Source organism: Rhincodon typus, chromosome 11 (genome assembly GCF_021869965.1).
Source record: "Rhincodon typus isolate 14 chromosome 11, sRhiTyp1.1, whole genome shotgun sequence".
In the NCBI taxonomy this organism is placed as follows: domain Eukaryota; kingdom Metazoa; phylum Chordata; class Chondrichthyes; order Orectolobiformes; family Rhincodontidae; genus Rhincodon; species Rhincodon typus.
Genome location: NC_063342.1, coordinates 69,281,382 through 69,301,997, shown reverse-complemented (window position 1 = coordinate 69,301,997; position 20,616 = coordinate 69,281,382).

Genomic DNA, 20,616 nt, shown 5'->3' with positions numbered 1-20,616 from the left:
CTTTGGTGAGTGGTTAGTAACCGGGCGTCATGGATTTAAAGTCATTACCATGGATATACTGAGGAGAGGTAATCAGAGGCAGATTGCCACTCTGCTCCTACATTTTGGTGTTAGGACTGAGCTCCGCACTTCCCACTGGAAATCCTGATCCCAGCTCCTTCAGATAAATGGAGCGCACCTGAAATTGAACAATTCTCTCACAGTGCAGGTTAGTCAGAAAAAGTCAAGCCATGACCCCATTTCCACAGCAGTAAATGCTGTCTTCGGTGAAGTTTAAGTGTCCAGCAGAATAGCTAGCCACTTTGACAGCTGTTGTGAAGGAGCACGCAGGTGACTATGGGGTTAAGGTGCCTAGTGGATACAGTGCCAGCTATGTAGGGTGCCAGGTAGGTGAAGGAGTGTTTATTGTGGGTAAGGATCCAGTAACAGTGTCTGGGATGATGCAAGGTCCTGCAGTGGGAATGGAGTTGTCAAGTCTGGCAGGAAGAAGGGAACTTGAATACAGCAGAGAGAGGGCAGTTGGCAGTGGGGGTGTGTTGGGTCCAGTGAGGGGGAAGTCTGGTCCCAAGGCAGTTGGGGAAGGGTTTTGTCGGGTGCCACAACTCACTGGGATCGTGTAGTGGAAATTAAATCCCCCTCTCCTGGATTTGTCACAAATGTGAACATTTGATTAAATCGCTGATTATCAAATGCTACCTAACTGCATAATTCAGTTTAATAGAATATGCACACCAAAGTTTTCCCTAACAAGAAATTTATTCTGAACAAATTGCTTTTCTAACCAACAGTGACAAAGCCACATGAATGACTAACTTGTAACTCTATAACATAAACTGTATGCCTGTTTAAAAATTCCCATACACATACAAATAGACAAGACAAAGGGAAAAGAATGTTAGAGAAGCACAGTTCTAGATCACAAACACTGGTGAGATATTTTCCTTCAGCTTTTTGTTGACTTCTTCGATATACTAATTTTCAGTCTTTCATAGAATCCCTACAGCTTAGATGTAGGCCATTCAGCCCATCAAGTCCACAGTTCCCCCCCGAAGACCATCCCACTCACTACCTTATCCTTGCATTTCCCATCATTAATTCACCTAGCTTGCACATCCTTGGATACAATGGGTAATTTAGCATAGCCAATCTACCTAACCTACACATCTTTGCACAGTGGGAGGAAACCAGAGCACTCTGAGTAAATCCGCATAGACTCAGGGAGGATACGCAAACTCTACACAGACAGTTGCCCAAGGCTGGAATTGAACCTGGGTCCCTGGTGCTGAGAGGCAGCAGTGCTAACCACTGAGACACAGTATCACCCATTCATTACTTATCTCTGAAGCTGATTCTCCCCCTTTTACTTCCAACTAGGGATTTGGAGAGAGAGCAGTTTACAGGGGAATAGTGAGTGAAAATGTCTACCAGGAGATTTTTTGTTTCTTCTCCATACTGGTGGGAGAGAAAAGATTTAGCTGCTAGAAGCTTCTGTTGTTTTTCAGTTACCGCATATGCAGGCTATGGTTAGCGGCCAAGGAACCAATAAGAACGTTGTTTTCTGGCAGCTATCTCTTTGTTCAGAAAGCTGCCAACACTGTTCTGTCTGAGCTCTCTCTCCCTGAGCAAGAAAAAGTCAAGGTTGTGTGTCTTACTTCCAGTATGCTCCAGTAAGCATGTTTTCTAAAACTTAAAACATACCTTTACACCGTCTCCCTGGTTTAAAGCTGTATCTTCCCTTTTCATAAAAGCAAACTATTGCAGATGCTGGAAATCTGAGGCAAACTCAAAGTGCAGGGGAAAATCAACAGGTCTGGCAGCATCCGTGATGAGAGAAATGGCGTGAACGTTTCGAGTCTAAAATAATTCTGATATTCAGAATTTCAGATCCCAGATGTCAAACTTGAGACGTTAACTCTGTTACTTTCTCCGCAGATGTTGCCGGACTTGATCCACAATCCTGAGTAACTATTAGCTTAACTGAAGCAGAATTCTCTGAATTGCCCAATGTAACAAGTGGATTTCAGAATCAAGGGAATTGCCTCTCGGAATCCTCAATTCCTAAGGAGTCAGCTGAATCTGGGATCCTGCAGAGCTCTGATATGCAATTCCAGTCTGCACTGGTCCAGTAACTATCTGACTATCAGAATAGCTGGGCTCTGTCAAAAGATCGGAAGCCAGAAAAGAAGGTATCTTCTTTCACTTGGAGAATGCTTGGAAGGGATGGAATGTCCACCTGAAAAGCTGATGGCATAAATAATTTTAGAAAGGAGTCGGATAGGAACTCAACTACGAAGATCCTAGCAGGGTTACAGTCAAAAAGGTTGGGATGTTAGCATGTATCTAATATGAGGCATTGTGGTGCTGTTTTGCAGGTTACAGCTGGAATAGAATGGAACAATAAAGGACACATGAAGCAACAAACACATGGTACCGGCTGATTGAAGAGGTGAATGTATTTTCTGTGAGTCAGTCATGGGTTGTGTCAGGAATTGCAGGGTTTAATAGCAGCAAAGATGCATTTTGCATTGAATGATTTAGACATACCCTGAAGGCCTTGCTAATGGAATAATGGCCGTGATTATAAGGAGACACATTTAAACAGGTTGGGAAATTATACATTCATTATTTGAGTTCCCAATATCTCTCACAGCCATTACCGAGCAACTTTTCAAATGTCACATCATTTGTTCATCCCTTTAGTGCTTCTCTGCACAGCAACTGGAACCACATTCATATGAATCCCCAAATCTAAACCTGCAAACTGCCCACATTCAACATACCTGCTTAGGAACATCTATCAGTGGTCCTCCTGACCTACCATGGCAACAGTGTGGAGTCCTTGTAGTTCTGTTAGATACAATCCTGGCAGAGACAAGGGGTGGCATGGTGGCCCAATGATTAGTCTTGCTGCCTCATAGCTCCGGAGACCTGGGTTCGATTCCAACTTGGGCAACTGTGTGTGTGGAGTTTGCATGTTCTTCCCATGTCTGTATGGGTTTCCTCCAACAGTCCAAAGATGTGCAGGTTTGGTGGATTGGTCATGCTAAATTGCCCATGATGTGCAGGCTAGGTGGATTAACCACAGGAAATGCAGCGCTACAGGGATAGGGTAAGGGGATGAGTCTGGGTGGGATGCTCTTCAAAGGGTTAGTGTGGACTTGATAGGCTGAATGGCCTGCTACCGAACCATATGCTTTGTCATACAAGAAAGGCCAGTCAGTTCCTCGTGATGCGTGCAAACAGTCAGCACCCAATGTAATATTGAAGTGAACTAGGGTTTGAGGGTGGGGAGAGGCAACAGAAAGAGGTTTGGAAGTGGATGGGAAACAAAGAGAAAGAATAGGCCAAAGAGGTGAGGACCAGACAAGAAATAAACATGGATAGAGAGATGAAAAGGGCAGGAGGAAAAGATGATGATGTGGCATAATGGAGGAGAGTTCCTGTTATCAGTCACTGTTGCAGTCTGGTGTTCATTTTTGAAGCAATGTTCTAACGAAATTTTGACCTTACTCCTACTGCAATGAGTTTTCTCTGAACACAATCATAAGCGCTGTCCTGAATTAATTTTCCCCATTACGAAGACGTCACTTGTCATGAAATAATGTATTATTTTTGAAGTGGCTTTCTTAGTCATCATTCTGAAATTTATTTCACTTGGATTTCTCTCTTTGTTAACAAGTGCTGTTTAGATTCGATTAATAGCTGAGGAACTTATTGGCTCTTTATTACTGACTGTTTGACCCAGGAACTTGAAAACATATTTTTAAAGTAAGTGAAGGCTGTCAGTTGAGCCCTTCTCATCAGCCATGTCTTCAGGTAATGTTACTGCTGTCTCTCATCTTTGACTCTATAGATTCTGCCAAATTTATTACTTACCCACTTTTATTTTGCTACCTGTTCTGGAGATTCAACTTGCATGTCTGTATTTGCTCTCGAAGCTGAACAAAACAGAATCATTTACTCTCAGATGTCCCTGTATTGCTAGTGATTTCTATAAGATTGACTGTACACAGTCTCCCTCATATTCTGGCCAGAAATGAGCCAGCCATGTTGTATAGTAAGGAGGGAATTTTCTTCTTAAACATCTGGTTGGTGTGTGACTGCAGGTGTGTGCTCAATTTCCTGCAGCAATTGTGACAATTTTTCACCTTGTACCAGTCCTCAGTCTTCCACCAGAGCAGCAGGTGTCAAGCTGAGCTCTTGGAGAGAGGGAGTGGGTAACTTCTCAAGAACTGGTTCACGACTGCAGTCAGAAACCCAGGCACCAATGCGCAGCACTGTTACAGTGAGAGCTGAACACCAGCTAGAGCTCCCATTGCCTTTGCATAATCTTCCTACCAACATACATCACTTTGCACTTCTCTGAATTAAATTTCATCTGCCACCTAGCTGCCCAGTCCCTCAGCCTGTCTCTGGCATGCTGTGCAATGCCATATTATCTTCCAAACCTGATCTGTGAGCAGGATCCCTGGGGACTCCTGCACTAGTTGTCTGGTTCTCTTCAATTGCTTGGTGGTCACCCATTCCTTTTCCGCCTCCCTGCCTTTGGGTTGTGGTGTGACCACCTCTCTGCATGTGTTATTCATGTATGTTGTGGCCTCACTGACTCTAACCACCATTCCAGCTCTGAAATGTCAGCTCACGTTTCTACAGCTGGCAGCAGTTCCTGTACATGTCGTTGTCTGTGACACTGGTAGGGTCTGAGACTTCCCATATATTATAGACCATGCATTCCATTTGACCGAGCTGTACTGCCATGCCTTAACTTTACATCCCTTGTGTTAACCTTATTATGCTTTGCATCACTTACATTACTTTATCATAACATCCTTGACCTTATTCCTGATATTTCTCAGTTTAATCCAAGTATAACTACTTCTTTAGAAAATAACCTGTTTATCTTTTCTAATTTACAGCAGTTTAAAAGACAGACACGAAGAGGTACCTCACCAACCAATGAATTTACTAAGAAAGAGTGGCAGGTAAAAAAAAATCTTCACCAAACTCTCCAATCACCACACTTTACTTCTTGCAGCAGGCTTTACTTAAAGCACCTCTTTCCCCCTTTGCAATGAATTCCCACTTTGAATTTTCCTGGATGACTTCAGAAATTCACTGCCTGTATGCTTAAAGCTATCTTGTGCCTCAAAATCAATGTGAACATTAAAATCTCCCATTAGAACTGCTTTTGATATACACTTTGCTGACCTCCGTACGTAAACAGCTTATGGTGACCTCAGTGCTGCCAGGGAGTCTATAAGTAACTCCCATCAGGTTTAAATTGTGACAGTAGGTTGAATGGATTAGGCTTGTGTTTCTTCCCGTTTGAAATATTAACGAGTGATCTAACTGAGTTGGTTAAGATGATTAAAGGAATTGATGAAGCAGAGAGAAACGATTTGGTCTGGTGAAGACTGTAATGAGGTAAAACAACGTTGAACTCAGAATTAAGTGTCCCACGGTGATGATTGGATGCATTTCTTCATACAACGAGTAGTGAAAGTCTGGAGCCCAGGTTCCCCATCAAGCTGCTGAGGCTGGAGAATCAGTAGAGAATTTCAAACCCCAGACAGAAGGGTTGCTGTTTGTATTAATCATTAAAGAATGAAGGCAGCTGGATGGAGTTAAGATACAAATCGGCCACGATGCAAGGGAACGGCAGAGTGGTCTTGAAGTCTGTACTTTACTGGTTTCTGGGTGATGGTCCAGGAGGCCATCGATTGGTGTAATTATAAGGCCCATTTCAAAGCAGTCTGTCACACGGAGAGGCCATCAGTTTAATGAAGGTAGACTCTCTGGAAGTGCCCAAAGGTCCATTGGAGGCTGATGTCCAATGGGTCAAGAGGAGGGCAGGGGCAGAGAAGGTGCCTCAGTGGTTTCCCTGGAGCAATCACCCCTCTGACCGTCATCCCCTTGATTTCTTTTTTCTCTCATTTATTTGCTTAGCTGTCAGGGGCTTAAAGTTACCTGCTGCCTCCTGTCCTGGTGGTGTTGCTATGTTTTCGGCCCTGTGTGAGCCAGCAGCGGTAGGAGATGCCACCATCACCTTCCCCCACCCCCCACCCCCCACTTGGCACTTTTAATTGTGGAGAGGGCCTGGTGAACAGATCGCAGGCCTGCTGTGGCAAAACCAGCCTGCCACTGCTGGGCTTCCCAAACCGGCACTGGTATCCGAAACCTCGGGATGGAATTCCCCTTACGTGTTGGATCCTTTTCTACTTCTTAATTCTTCATCCATCTCCCAATGTAGTGCTGCTGAAGTTGGAGCCTGTTGTGAAGGCCAGATAGCTGCAGCCTCTCTGTGTTGGCTTGTGGATGAATCCAATTTTCAATCATTAACAATCTGACTATCTGTTCTGTCACAAATGCTGTTTGTCTGAAGTATGATCCCAGGGATTTTTGTTTTAGAAGTTTCAGATCAGTCGATCCTCTGTTTTCACAATGAAAGATTTTCTCCTAACTTGATTGGTGTTACTGATGTTATCTGAATTTTACATACATTAATGCGATTTTAGCCTCACCATTCTCAGCATCTGCCGTTCATTCTGTTCTAAGTCATGGTCTTTGACTTTTCTTTAAATTTTCTGCACACAGCTTTGTAGCTGCAAACTTAACAGCACTTTTGTCTGGGATTATTTTTTATTTGTTATGACTGGCAGGTGTTGAGTCTTATTCCCTGGGAAATGCTGGTCCTCACAGCTGTCCAGTTAAAACCACAGCAATTGATCAGGACTCTATTTATGTATTAGCTTGTCAATCTACCATCCAATTTATAAACCAGTTCCACGGAGTTTTCATTTGAGTCACATATTCCATCAGAGAGCTCAAATCAAATGCTTTCAAAGCCAAGATGTTTAGTAGCAGTCACTCGCCAGTTTTATCATGCCCTCAAAGAATTCCAATTTATTAAGCCTGATCTATGTTTCAACAAAATGCATTGGCTCAGAATTAATGTGGCTCAACATTACTCATAGAATGATCACAGTGTGGAAACAGGCCCTATTGGCCCAACAAGTCCACACCAACCCACTGAAGAGCATCCACCAGACCTGTCCCCCCTAACCTTTCCCTTTAATTCCCATTGGCTAACACATCTAATCTATACAGCGCTGAATACCATGGGCAATTTAGCATGGCCATTTCACCTAACCTGCACATCTTTGGACTGTGGGAGGAAACCGGAGCACCCAGTGGGAACCCACACAGACACAGGGAGCACATGCAAACTCCACACAGACAGTAGCCCGAGGGCGGAATGAAACCCAGGCCCCTAGTGCTGAGAGGCAGCAGTGCTAACCACTGAGCTACTGGGCCACCTGTGTCGATGATTACTCATCTTTGGCGGTCCCTCACAGATGAGGATGACTCTCTTTCACTCTCAGGGTGAGTCTATAGGGGGCTGTACAGACTGATGTGGCTACTGCAGGCTCTGTTACACTTGGGGCAGAAGGTGGTCAATGGAAGGGGTGGGTGGAGCGTGGGTGTGGCAACCTGTTTCGCCTGGCTTCCGCTTTTTCCTGAAGGCAAGTCTCGAGGTGTTTGCTGCCTTCCCGGATGCTCCTCCTCCACTTTGGACAGTCTTGGGCCAGTGATTCCCAGGTGTCTGTGGGAATGCTGCACTTTGCCAGTGAGGCCTTAAGGGTATCACTGAAGCGTTTTCTCTGTCCACCTGGGGCTCCCCTGCCATTTTGAAGCTGGGAGTAGAGCACCTGCCTGGGGAGTCTTGTGTCAGTCATGTGGATGACGTGCCCAATCCATCGCAGCTGTTCAAGCATGGTCAGTGCCTCAATGCTGGGGATGTTGGCCTGGTTTGAGGTCGCTGATGTTAGTGCATCCGTCTTCCCAGCGGATGTCTACAGAATGTAACAACGGGCAATTCAACCCATCAAGCCTGTGCTGTCCCAGATTCGGCAGTGCAAATGTGCTCTCTGCTCTCTGACATGGCTGTGAAACTTGAAACCTGAAAACCTGTCAAAAGAAACCAGATGCCTCATGCCTTCAGGAGAGAATGGAGTGCTGTGATTCCTCATATGTCTGTAGACTCAGGAGCTACTTAGTTTAAGTAAATTAGTCTCTAACATAGATATTTCCATGCTGAAGGATTACGATGAAGATCAGACTTCCGAGGAGTATCTCAACCAAGTTAGCTCATTAAATTAGCTTGTGCCCTTCCACCCCATGCCTAAAGACACCAGCTGTTTTTACAGCCAGTTTAATGCTTAAGGGGGGTCCTAATGAAGTGTAATAATCTCATCCATCTCAACGAACTGATACCATAAGGGGGTTTCACACAACAAATCTTTCTGATTTGTTGCATAAAGTTGCATAAAGGATGTTGATGTATTCACATCTAGAAATTGTACTTGGTTGACATTTGAACATTTTAATACTATGTTTCTGTTGGCAGGACAAGCCAGCATACTAGAAAGGAGCAGTTCTGATCTGGTCAAGGGACCCGCAATAACAAACCCCTCAAGTACATGGGACCGAGAATATCGAGGGAATGTGGCAGGGTGGAACTGGAAAGCTCTTCCAACAGTCTGACAACACCAACTTTCTTTTACTGTGTTCTCTGTAACTTGCTCACTTACAAATTCACCCGTCCGGCCACTGAAACACAACAGCATACAGACAACATTCTTCTCTGTACCCTGCTCTATCCCAGACAGCCTGGTCACTCACTAGGATATACTTGCAATGAGAAGAGAGTGTAAATGAAAACATAGAATTACAAAAGGGTATTGAAAGATTAGATGAATAGGTAACTCTGTAGCAGTTGGAGTTAATTTAAGCAAGTGTGAGGCTATTTATTTGGACCAAAACAGGATAGATCTGGGTACTTTCTAGATGGTATGAAGTTAATTACAGTGGATGTCCAGAGAGACTTGGGAGTTTGGCCCATTGATCTTTAAAATGCCATAAATAGGTGCGGAAAATAACCAAGAAAGCTAATGGAATGCTGGCCTTTATATCTAGATGACTGAAGTACAAGGATGCAAAAGTCATGCTGCAATTATAGAAATCCCTGGTTAGATCCTACTTGGAGTACTGTGAGCAGATCTGGGCACCAAACCTTAGGAAAGATATATTCAAGTACAATGTCAGGATATGATAACTGGACTTCAGGGGTTATATTACGAGGAGAGATTATACAAATTAGGCCTGTTTTCTTGAGAATTTAGAAGGTTAAAGGATGATCTGATCAAAGTCTTCAAAATAATAGCAGGAAAAGACAAGGTAGATAAAGATAAGTTATATCCTATAGTTGGGGATTTGAGAACTGGGGGGATGGTCTGAGGATTAGGGCCAGACCATTCAGGAGAGATGTTAGGAAGCACTTCTACACACAAAGGGTGGTTGAGGTTTGGAACTCTTTACTCAAATGGCAGTAGATGCTGGAATAGTTGTTAGTTTTAAATCTGAGATCAATAACTTTTTCTTAAGAAAAGATACTAAGAGATATGGGCTAAAGGCAGGTACGTGGAGTTAGGCCACAGATCAGCCATGATCTCACTGAATGGTGGAACATGCTCGATGGGCTGAATGGCCTGCTCATGTTCCTTCCAATGAATTCTTGCTGATCTGGAGGAAGCAAGTACCTCGCAGCACCTACAGTAAAGTGGGGATTGGGTACATCTATCCCAGGGTGGATCAGGTTGTGAGTGTGGGTGATGGGGGGCTATTGGAGGTGGAGTGGGGGTATTGACAGGGAGGAGAAGGAGTGGGAACCTATGACTGGAGGAACAATAGACCTTCAGAACATAAACCAGTGAGTAACACTGACTCCAGTAGAAATAAGTATTAGGAGAGATGCAAAAGCGACAAGACTTACTCCATTGGGTGGATTAACCTTACCAATCTCTGGAAACATATGTGCTGTTTCCCCGTTAAACCTTGATTATGTCCCAGTTGTTTTTGGCTGGTCGTGTTCACCAGGCCTCTTACAATAGAAATCTCTCATCATGTGCTTTTCTATATTTCTTATTCCATATGTATTATTCACATTACCATATATCTGTCATTCATTGGCCCATTTGTTTGGTTAGTTGATTGCTAACAATTTTCCTTATTCATGATTTGGCTCCTCTTATTATGATCTTTGTCAAACGTTTGATTAATCTAAAACCATGTCCCTAATTAGTAATGGCTGCTCCCTTGCCAGAGCTATTTCCAATTGTCCCCCTGTTTGTCTTCATGTTCTTGAGCCAGTCCTCAATCCACCTCATTGATGGACTCTGAGTTCAATGGCCATGAGTGAAAGCCCCTGGAAAGTGGTGGAGAGATCAAGATGTACAATTACTTTGTTCTGACGTACTCCAACATTGTGCTGTCTTTTTATTACTGTAGTTGTAGTTTTCAGCCAGCACTAACTGCGTTTAATGTCACTTTATCACAGAGTCATTGAAACATAGAGTCATACAGCACGGAAACAGACCCTTCGGTCCAACCAGTCCATGCCGACCATAATTCCAAACTAAACTAGCCCCACCTACCTGTTCCTGGCCCATATCCCTCCAAATATTCCTTATTCATGTACTTATTCAAATGTATTTTAAATGTTGCACTGTATTCGCATCCACCACTTCCTCTGGAAGTTCATTGCACACATGAACCACTCTCTGTGTAAAATAGTTGCTCCTTATGTCTTTTTAAACTGTTTCTCCTCTCACCTTAAAAATATGTCCCCCTAGTCTTGAAATGCCCCACCATAGGAAAAAGGCACCTGCCATTCACCTTATCTATATCCCTCAGGGGATCTATAAACCTCTATAAGGTCACCCCTCAACCTCCTATGCTGCCGTGAAAAAAGTCCCAGCCTATCCAGCCTCTCCTTATAACTCAAACCCTCCATTCCTGCCAACATCCTGGTAAATCTTTTCTCAACCCTCCCCATCTTAACAATATCCTTCCTATAACAGTGCGAACAGAACTGCACAGAGTATTCCAGAAGAGGCCTCACCAGTGTCCTGTACTATCTCCACATGATGTCCTGACTTGTGAGCAATGAAAGCAAGCTAAACGCCTTATTAACCACCCTATCTATATGTGATGCAAACTTCAAAGAATTATGTACCTGAACCCCTGGGTTTCTCTGTTCTACAATACTGCCGAAGGTCCTACTCTTAATTGTGTAATTCCTGACCTTTGGGTCCTTTGCTTTTCAGACACTCAGGAGCTGCCACCTGGGCCAAGCAGTGGTAAAAAGGCAGGAGGTAGGCAAGCAGGTAGGCAGTGATGATGAATATAGTATTTGTGGATGAAAATATGCTGTTACCAATCCTCTTGCCTTGGCTGGGTGTAAGAACCCATTTCTTTACAGTAGGAGAGAGACAACCATGAATGAGTCTTAACAAGAGGATTCTGTCTTCATGCAGGGTAGTTGAGTGCATGTTAGTAATCAGGTAGAAGTTACGTTGGTTTCTTAGACACTTACTAAGATTACAAAGAGGAGACCTATCGATATAGCTCTGCACTGCACAATGCTCTAAGGTGTTCTGCCTTATCCCCACTCAAGTCGATATGACCTAAGCAGATTGTGTGGATCTTAATGCGCCATTACTTTACACAACACAGTCACCCGCCCTCAAACTCACAGCCAGCAGTTCAGATACCGGAGAACCACTTTGAGGTGGGATACACGCTTGGTGACTCACTTGGGCTTGAAATGGTCCGCTGCCAGGACAGGAGTAGGGAACCACAGGTGGTAGTTCTCTGGACAGATATACTGCCTCCTGCAGGGGATTCTGGTGAGCACTTCGGGGGGAGGGCTATGGAAGTCAATGGGTAAAGGTCAATGAAATACTTGGTGCACTGATAGCAAGTCTCTGCTCTCCGTGTGGAACAGCATGGGCCCTTGTGCAGAGCTGAGAGCCCATCCTCATCTTTTTGGCACGGGAAATGGTGGTTAACTCCTCTAGCAAACCTGTACATCCGTCCATGAAACAGTTGTTTGATAGTCAGCACCTCAGTTTGTAATGCAGGAGTCACTCATTATTCAAGCATTGCAGAGCCAAGTCGTGAAAGCTCAGTTTGCTGCCATTCCTCGGTGCGGGTACCACCTGCTCCAAAGGAGCCTTGCAGTCTCCCATAGCAATCCGGCTTTCCGGTAAGTGGCTGGGTCTGAAGAGGGCCTGTTGGTGGGAAGTGCCAGTGGTTTTCCCACAGCTGTCATCACTCAGGGTAGCAGGAATGTGTGCACACAACGTTGCCACTACACTAGAGCTCACAATGATACCCGTCAGACAGCCTAGGGTGCTGGCACCATGCCTTGGAGAGATAACCCACAGCCAGATAAATAACTGATCATCCTTGCTACTGAAAGGCTAATCAGCCACCCTTGATGGAGAAACTGCTGAGGTCCAGACTCACAATGCACCATGTAATCTCTGGTTGCAAATCAGTATTGCGCTGTCTATTCTCCACACACTTCTAACGACACTCACTGACCCCTTCTCTAATATGAGTAATGCACGCCAGAACAATGAAGATGTTCTGCAGATCTCATTTGGCCTTCAAAGGCCATTACTGGTGTCCATTGTTTGGATACCAGCAATCTTGTGCTCATAACTGTTAATTTATTGAAACCTTACTGGCAGAGCTTTATGGAATACCTGATGAAAATAGAAGTACTTTACATCAGCTGGAAAGACATTGCCAACTAATTTAGGATTTGGCAGTTACTTTTAGAGAGGACAAACACTGCCATGGTTATAAATCTAGGTCTGCCACTTCATATTCATGCCCTAATTAGACTAAAGTTAGTTTTGTTTTTATCCATGAATACTTTTTGTGTATTAATGAACCATAGATCTGAATCTATCTTAAAAGCATCCAACCAGATGCTCATCAATTTGATCATTCCTAACAAAATGGAGGCACCTAAACACATACCAGATATCTCAAGGAAATGACCTTGATGTTTGCTGAAGGCACAGAAAGGTTGGAGTATTGCAAAAATATGCTAAGGGTAAGCATGTTGCGCTCATCATGAATGTGTTAGTAAACCTGTTTCAGACATTGAAGATTAACTCTATGTTTGAACTTTTGAGTGCAAGGTACAAAGTCTCAGGCTGTGACACATTACGCAGAGAGTGTGTTATACTGCTAAGGTGCAGCACATGTTTTCTTTGGATTGCTGAGGTAAAGCAAGATAAATTTTGCACTCTGGAGAAATGGGCACAGGCAATATCAGTTCCTGTCTTACAATCCTGATTGTGGGTTTGAGGTAGGTTAGGCAGGATGTGGACTAGCATCTCTCAATGTACAGGAAATAGAATTGAGTGCAGCAGTCAAATCTACATTGCAGGCAACTAGCTTTAGCAGTTTATGCATCTGTTAATGAGCGGAGGATTCACACTGAGGTAGATGAATTAAAAGTGCAAACAGATATGCATAGTTATGATATAGTTGCAATTATGGAGACATGGTTACAGGGTGACCAAGGATGCTCTTACAATACAGTGACTTTAAGATGTGTATTTTGTCCTGGTTTCTTTCAGGGAGAGAGTGGGGGACAAATGTGGAGCAGTCTATGAGAAGATAAGTAACTAATGAAGCCTTGGGTGTATTTTTAAAAGTTGGAGCAATAGAAGCATCCTGACTGGGTGTGGTTAAGCTCCCACCCACAGAACCAGAGATTTTAGGTTTAGCTTTCAGCAGTTGCTGTTGGGGTCTTGAAGAAGTGAAAGCTATTTTTTCCCTTTCTTGGCTAAAGCAAAAGTTGGGGGCTCTCTGCCAGATACAGGAGTTGCCTGTGAGACAATCTGTTTCCTGAATTTGCCTTTTGCCAAGAGTGTGTTTATGGGATGTTACTATGTTGGAACAGTTAATTAGTAATAGTTACTGTATCTATTAGTCTGTTACATTTTCCGATTGAGTTGTTATTCCAATTTCTTCTTTCTTTTGTTGTATTTTAACTATAGTGGATGAATAAAGTGTGTTTTACTTTAAATCCAGTAGTTTGACCAATCGAATTGCATCTGGAACACAGCACCTTTCATTTACCTTTAAAATAAGAAAAAATTAGGGTCTAGACTACATTCTTAATATATTTTGAGAAGGTTTGGTTTGGTCCATACCAATGGGAACTGAACCTCCAGAGGTATTCAACATTTATAAAGGATAGACAAATAGGGAAAGGAGGTGGGATAACATTGTCAGTAAAAGAGACCTAAATAAAGAGAATTTGGAGGGTATGAGGCACAAGCTGGCAGCAGTAGATTTGGGAACCTCATTAAAAAAGGTAGCCAATTAATAATATTTAAGGAATGTTTGTATGACTTACAATAATGAGTCATTCCCATCTGCCACAAAAATATAACAGGAAAGATGGCTTAAAATGTGGCTTACAAAAGAAATATTAGATTAGGGAACCAAGGGTCCAGTGAGAGGGTGAAATTGAGAAAAATCAGTATTCGTAAAAAAAGAATGGTGTGAGAGAAATTAATGGGGGTTAAAGGCTGACAAACCCCCAGAGCCTGATTATCATCCCAGAACACTGAAGGAAATGTTCCTGGAAATGTTGTATGCACTGGTGGTCATCTTCCAAGCTTCCATAGTCTCTGGAGAAGTTCCTACAGATTGGAGGGTGGCAAACGTAACCCAGTATTTAAAAAGGAAGAAGAGGAAAACAAAACAGAGAATTACAGACCAGTTAGCTTAACATCAGCAATGGGGAAATGCTAGTCTATAATAAAAGACAGGATAACAGAACACTTGGAAAGCATTAACGGGATCAGACAAAATCAGAATGGGTTTATGAAAGGCAAATCAAGCTTATAAGTCCACTGGAGCAGTTTGAGGACGTATTCCATAAAAAAGATATAATAGATTTCAAAAAGGCTTTTGATAAAGTACCACATAAGAGGCTAGTGCTCAAATGTAAAGCACATGGGATTGAGGGTAATGTACTAGCATGCACTGAGAATTAGTTGACAGACTGGAAGCAGAGAGTGGGAATAAATGGGTCTTTTTCCACGTGGCAGGCAGATGCTGCTGATGATGTGAACTCCCTTGGGACAGGGCACCAGAGATTTCTCTGCCCAGTCCTTTCCAATGCTTTAGTAACTGGAGGATAGTTAACAGGACAACATTGTGCAGACTCCACATCTAAAGGTGCAGGCTTCAGTGAAAAAAAATAGAATACCTTCCCAAGAAGGGAAAAAAAAAGAAAGACATGTAACTGTATAGCATTGCAATATCATAATGTCCAGTGACACTTTACAGCCAAAGAGGTGTAGTTCCATTCAGGTTCTCAGTTCTATCCTTTGTAAAACTGAAGACCTACAGGATACTTCTGAAGTGATTATTGATTCACTACAGAGTCTCCTAACAGGATAGAGGACAGGGCTGATGGAAGAACAAGTATTAAGCATTGAGGTCAATACAGATCTCCTTGTTTTTAGGGGCAGGGGATGTTATTTATATACTGCTATGAGAAGAATCATTGAATCTCTACAGCAGAGAAACAGGCCATTTGGCCCATCAAGTCCACACCGCCGCCTCCGAAGAGCATCCCACTCAGACCTCCTACCCTATCCCTGTAACCCTGCATTTCCCATGGCTAATCCACCTAGCCTGCACATCCCTGGACACGATGGGCAATTTAGCATGGCCAATCCATCTAACCTGCACATCTTTGGACCGGCCACTTACATACCAGAACATTCACAGTAACATCTAGGAGCTCCATTTCTGACCCTAAGCCCTCAGATGACAATTAGAGAAAATGGTTTAAAAAGATTGAGGAACAGTGAATGGCTCCCAAGTGGAGTCCAATATTCTGAGAATTACTCAGTTCCCAAAACTCTTAAATGATTTTTTGTTGTAGGCAAAGATATTATTTAGATTATGTAATATTAAGAACCTGAAGTTGAACTGAAACAGAAAAAAATGATAAAAGGGTATGACCTGAAGTGCTATAATTACATGGAGTGTCCTGGTTGTTCAGATGTGTGTTGCTAAAATGTAGCAAGATGTTATTGAAAGTCTCTGTAATGAGTTTGGCTGACAGCTCTCCCTACCTCAGCAGACCCTGGTGTGTCCTTCTCACATACCAGTCCCTGTGTCTCAGGATGTTCCATCTCAGTCTTGGGGAGAACACAGCAGGTCACTGCAATTCCTGATGCTACAATAGAAGTGCAGCTGAAAAGGGCCGTCGCTCCCTTTGAAACATACAGATCTTTTCTTCAGTGTGATAATTGCCTGTTCAACTTTCATTCCTGTTGTCGATGGAAGCCTCCCAGCAGCAGTCTTTAGCTTCCTTCATGGCCCATCTCATTCCTGCTGCTCGCTATGTTGCCATCTGGTACCTTTTGTCTATAAGAAGCCAGTCAACTAGCATTTTGTACTCGAATCTGAAAGGATGCAGGGACATTGAACAGTAAAGGGTGGAATGTATAAGGACAGGTCCCAGCCTCCTGACTACAAATGAGTACAAACCTTTGTCCATAATTGCATATTAATCGAATGTTAAAGGATTGAAAAGCCTTTCGGTTTATACAGGTTGACAGTAAAGGCTTGTATCATTACACGTGAGCTCAAAGTACTCTTGGAAACCTGGTTATCCATTTAAAGACAAAGTGGCCCACTCAGCCATTTGTTTAAAACCTGCATCAAATGTAATGGACTGAACCGCCTGGCAAATAGGACATTAATTTCGTGTCTGATGTACAGAGAGACAGTAAGCGGATGGATCTAGCAGACGTTACCAATACAGATGACGCCTACATGCTGCATTAAATTCCTGCTGCCTGTTTATAGAGGAGACTTACCGAACAAAATGTTCAGGGTGACTGGGCTGATCTGAGCTCTGTTCATATATTCCAACAGCGACTAGACTTTGAAAGCACTTCATTGGCTGACAAAGCTTTTTGAGATATGTTGCAGATATCAGAAGCACTATGTAAATGTATGTCTAACCTCAGGATAATATTCAGGAGGATGACCTGGATCCAGGCACTCTAATGACTGGGCTTCCAATGAAATGTTTTGTTTGACTCTAGAGCTGCTAAACCAGACTGGCGCAGTCTTTTCTCCTCCAATATTGATAGTATAATGAGAGAGAATCTCCCTTATGAAACCCCTTTCCTGGCCCTACTCTACAGACTGATGAAATTCCCAAACAAAACAGTAATCTGAATCAGGACTTCCAAATGGATTTATGAGCCTCAAAAATGAGGTGCAGAAAAATAAAACTCCAATAAAAACTCCAATAAGGGGATCACTCCAGGTTACTGCAGTAGAAGGTGCGATCCATCTTGAAAAATACACCGTTCACCTTGATAGCATCCCATTTCAATCATTTTGCTTTGTAATGGATGAGACGTTCCACTGGCAACTAAGACAGAGTTAACAAAGCACACTTGACATAGTGACTCACTTCCATGAATAATCTTGACAGATCCAAAAGATGTCACAAGCTCCAGCATCAGACCTCCTTCTCCCACCCACCACCCTATCCCAGCAGATTCTGTGGGTTTTTTTACTTTCCTGTTAAATCATCATTCTTTTGTTGGAAGTAGGCCATTGGGTTTTGGCAGGTAGTTTCCCTGCTGTCACAGTGACGTTGTGTATTTCTGCGAGACAAAAGGGGAAGGGTGTGAAGCCATAAAGTCTTGAAAGGGGAAACAAATGTAAGAAGGTCAAGGTTTCTCCACCAGCACGAACCAAACCCACACCGTTTAAAAGCACAAGGACAGCAGGGGCCTGGGCATAGTATGACTTGCAGGAATCCCTCCAAATTACACGGAACTTGACAAGGTACTGCCCCACCACTGAAGGAGTGCAGCACTGTCTGAGATAGCCCTTAAACTGAGACCCCTTTGATTTTTCAAGGGAGTTCACCAGATCTTCTGGCACCATTCCAAAGAAGAGCATAGTGGTGGGGGTGTTAGCCCTGGTGTCCTGGTCAATAGTTACCCCTCAATCAACATGACAAGGCACACAGTATCATATTGTTGTTTGTGGGAGCTTTCTTTGTACAAATTGGCTGCCAAATTTCCTACATTTCGATACTGATTATCTTTCAAAGAACTTCATCTGCTGTAGAGTGCTTAGGATATCCTGAGGTAATAAAAGGTGCTAGATAAATATGAGGCTCTCTATTCAGAAGATGCTGCCCTTTTTTGTGAAAAGAGTTGAGTTAAATTAATGATGATTAATATCCACTTCCATAGAATGGGCTGTTACCCACAATAGCGGGAATGTGGCTTAAAGGCGATCATGATACTTTCCAATTTTCTGTCCTTTACGAGATAGATGTTCCCTGACTTGCGCAATTGGAATGTTGCTTACAGTGAATAAAGGAAGACTGGACAGAGTTCATTGGATTCCTCAAGAGAATACATCTACTTTCCCACCAATTAAATAATACTGAGGAGGCTTCTCAAGGACCCTTTCACACAACTGATCCAATATCATGACAGAAAAATTGACTGAAGCATTTATTTAAGAAGGACTGTGTAATCCAAGGGGCATCATCATGCCAATTATGGGGAAGGAAGATACTGGATGGGCTCACTGATGGGGTGGCACAGTGGCTCAGTGATTAGCACTGATGCCATGGCACCAGGGACCTGGGTTCGATCCCACCCTTGGGCGACTGTCTGTGTGGAATTTGCACATATTCCCTGTGTCTGTGTGGGTTCCCTCCGGGTGCTCCGGTTTCCTCCCACAGTTCAAAGATGTGCAGCTTATGTGGATTAGTCATGGTAAATGCAGGGTTACAGGAATATGGTAGGTTGGTCTGGGTGGGATGCTCTTTGGAAGGTTGGTTTAGACTTGATGGGCTGAATGGCCCGCCTCCACACTGTAGGGATGCTATGATACAACAGCATCCAGGGACTAAATGGCCTATCATTCAATGAGATCGCTGCTGATCCATGATCTAATGGCATACACCTCTCTTTGTTCCCTTTGCTTAATGAATTGCTGACTTTAACTCGAGCTCAAACACAATCTTCTGACTGAAATAGGCATTGACTTGTACTTGTTTCAGCCTAGTCTAATGTATTTGCTGCTCACCCTGCAGTTTGCTCTACATTGCAAAGACCAGATGCAGGCCGAGAGATCGCTTTGCAGGAAATATCCATTCGCCTATAAGTACGGCGAGCAATCCAATCGGTGAGTCAGTTATACCAGTGAGATTTCAGTCGCAAATGAAGCAGCCTGAATAAGAAACTGAAGTGAGGAAACTTTGAACAGAAGAAAGAATTAGAGATGAGAACAAATCTTGAAATTGAAAGACAAGAGACGACAGGGAAAATAAAGAAGATGGGAGAGATTGGAGCTGTTTTTCTTGGGGAGGAGAGGGCTAAGAGGAGACTTGATGGAAGTTTACAAAATCATGAGGGGTCCGGACAGAATGGATAGGGAGAAAACTGTTCCCACTTGTAAACAAGAGTTATTTTTAAATTGTAAAGTGTTTTGCAAAAGAAGCAAGTGAGAGAAATAACTTCTTCACTTAGCGAGTAGTTAGGGTTTAGAAGGCACTGCCTCAGAGTGTGGTGGAGGCAGATTCAGTTGAGGCTTTGAAGAGGACATTGGGTGATTATTTAAGAAGAAGCAATTTACAGGGTAACGGGAAAAAGACAGGAATTTGGCACGATGTTAAAATACTCAAAGTGCTAGTGCTGATAAGATGGGCTGATAGCACACTGAAAAACTGTGTGCATTAACCAATTTATGCATCTTCATTGAACATGTTTTGCTTTATAATAAAGCAAAAATAATATTCTGCGTTTTTTTTTACAGGAAACCCAGTTGCTGGGTCTTTTAATTCTAATATAGAGAAATCATATGAAGCAACATATCCAGAACTTGGTAAAACAAACTAAGTTGACATTGTGACCATGGAGAATTGGAACGAGGGAAAAACAATGAGGTCCTTCTATCTCAGTCACAAAGTAGTACAGTCTGTGGAAGGTAATGGCCTAGAGGTATTATCGCTAGACTATTAACCCAGTAACCCAGCTAATGGTCTGGCGACCTGGGTTCAAATCCTGCCATGGAATCCATGACCATGAAACCATTGATGATCATAAAGAAAACCCATCTAGTTCACTTTAGGGAGGTAAATCTATCACCCTTACTTGGTCTGGCCTACAGGTGACTCTAGATTCTCAGCAATGTGGTTGACTTTTGACTGCCCTCTGGGCATTAAGTGCTGGCCTAGCCAGTGATGTGCGCATGCTGTGTGTGAACAAAGAAAGTCAGTTGCTGCTCATGCGGAGGACATGCTTCGTAGGCCCTTTGGAGAATGCTGAGAGAGCCAGTGAGGAAAGCTGCATGCAAGCCCGGGACCATGCCAGGAGAATAGGAAATTTGAGGAGTATAAAAGGATTGGAGTGAAGGTTGGAAAGACAAATGAACTGAGAGGGAGAAATGAGAAGAGAGATAAGTCAGGAGGGGTATAGGAATGGTGGAGAGATAAGTAATAGGAGGAGGAAAGTAATATGTGGAAACTGAACTATTGGGTTCAGGCTTGTGACAGAAAAAGTGTGCTACAAATAAATGGGGAAATATTAATTTACATAGGCTGATCACGTAGAATTAATTAGCATTCGTAATATTTTGAGTACTGAATGGGGAAGAGAGAGGAGACAATTGCAGACAGTC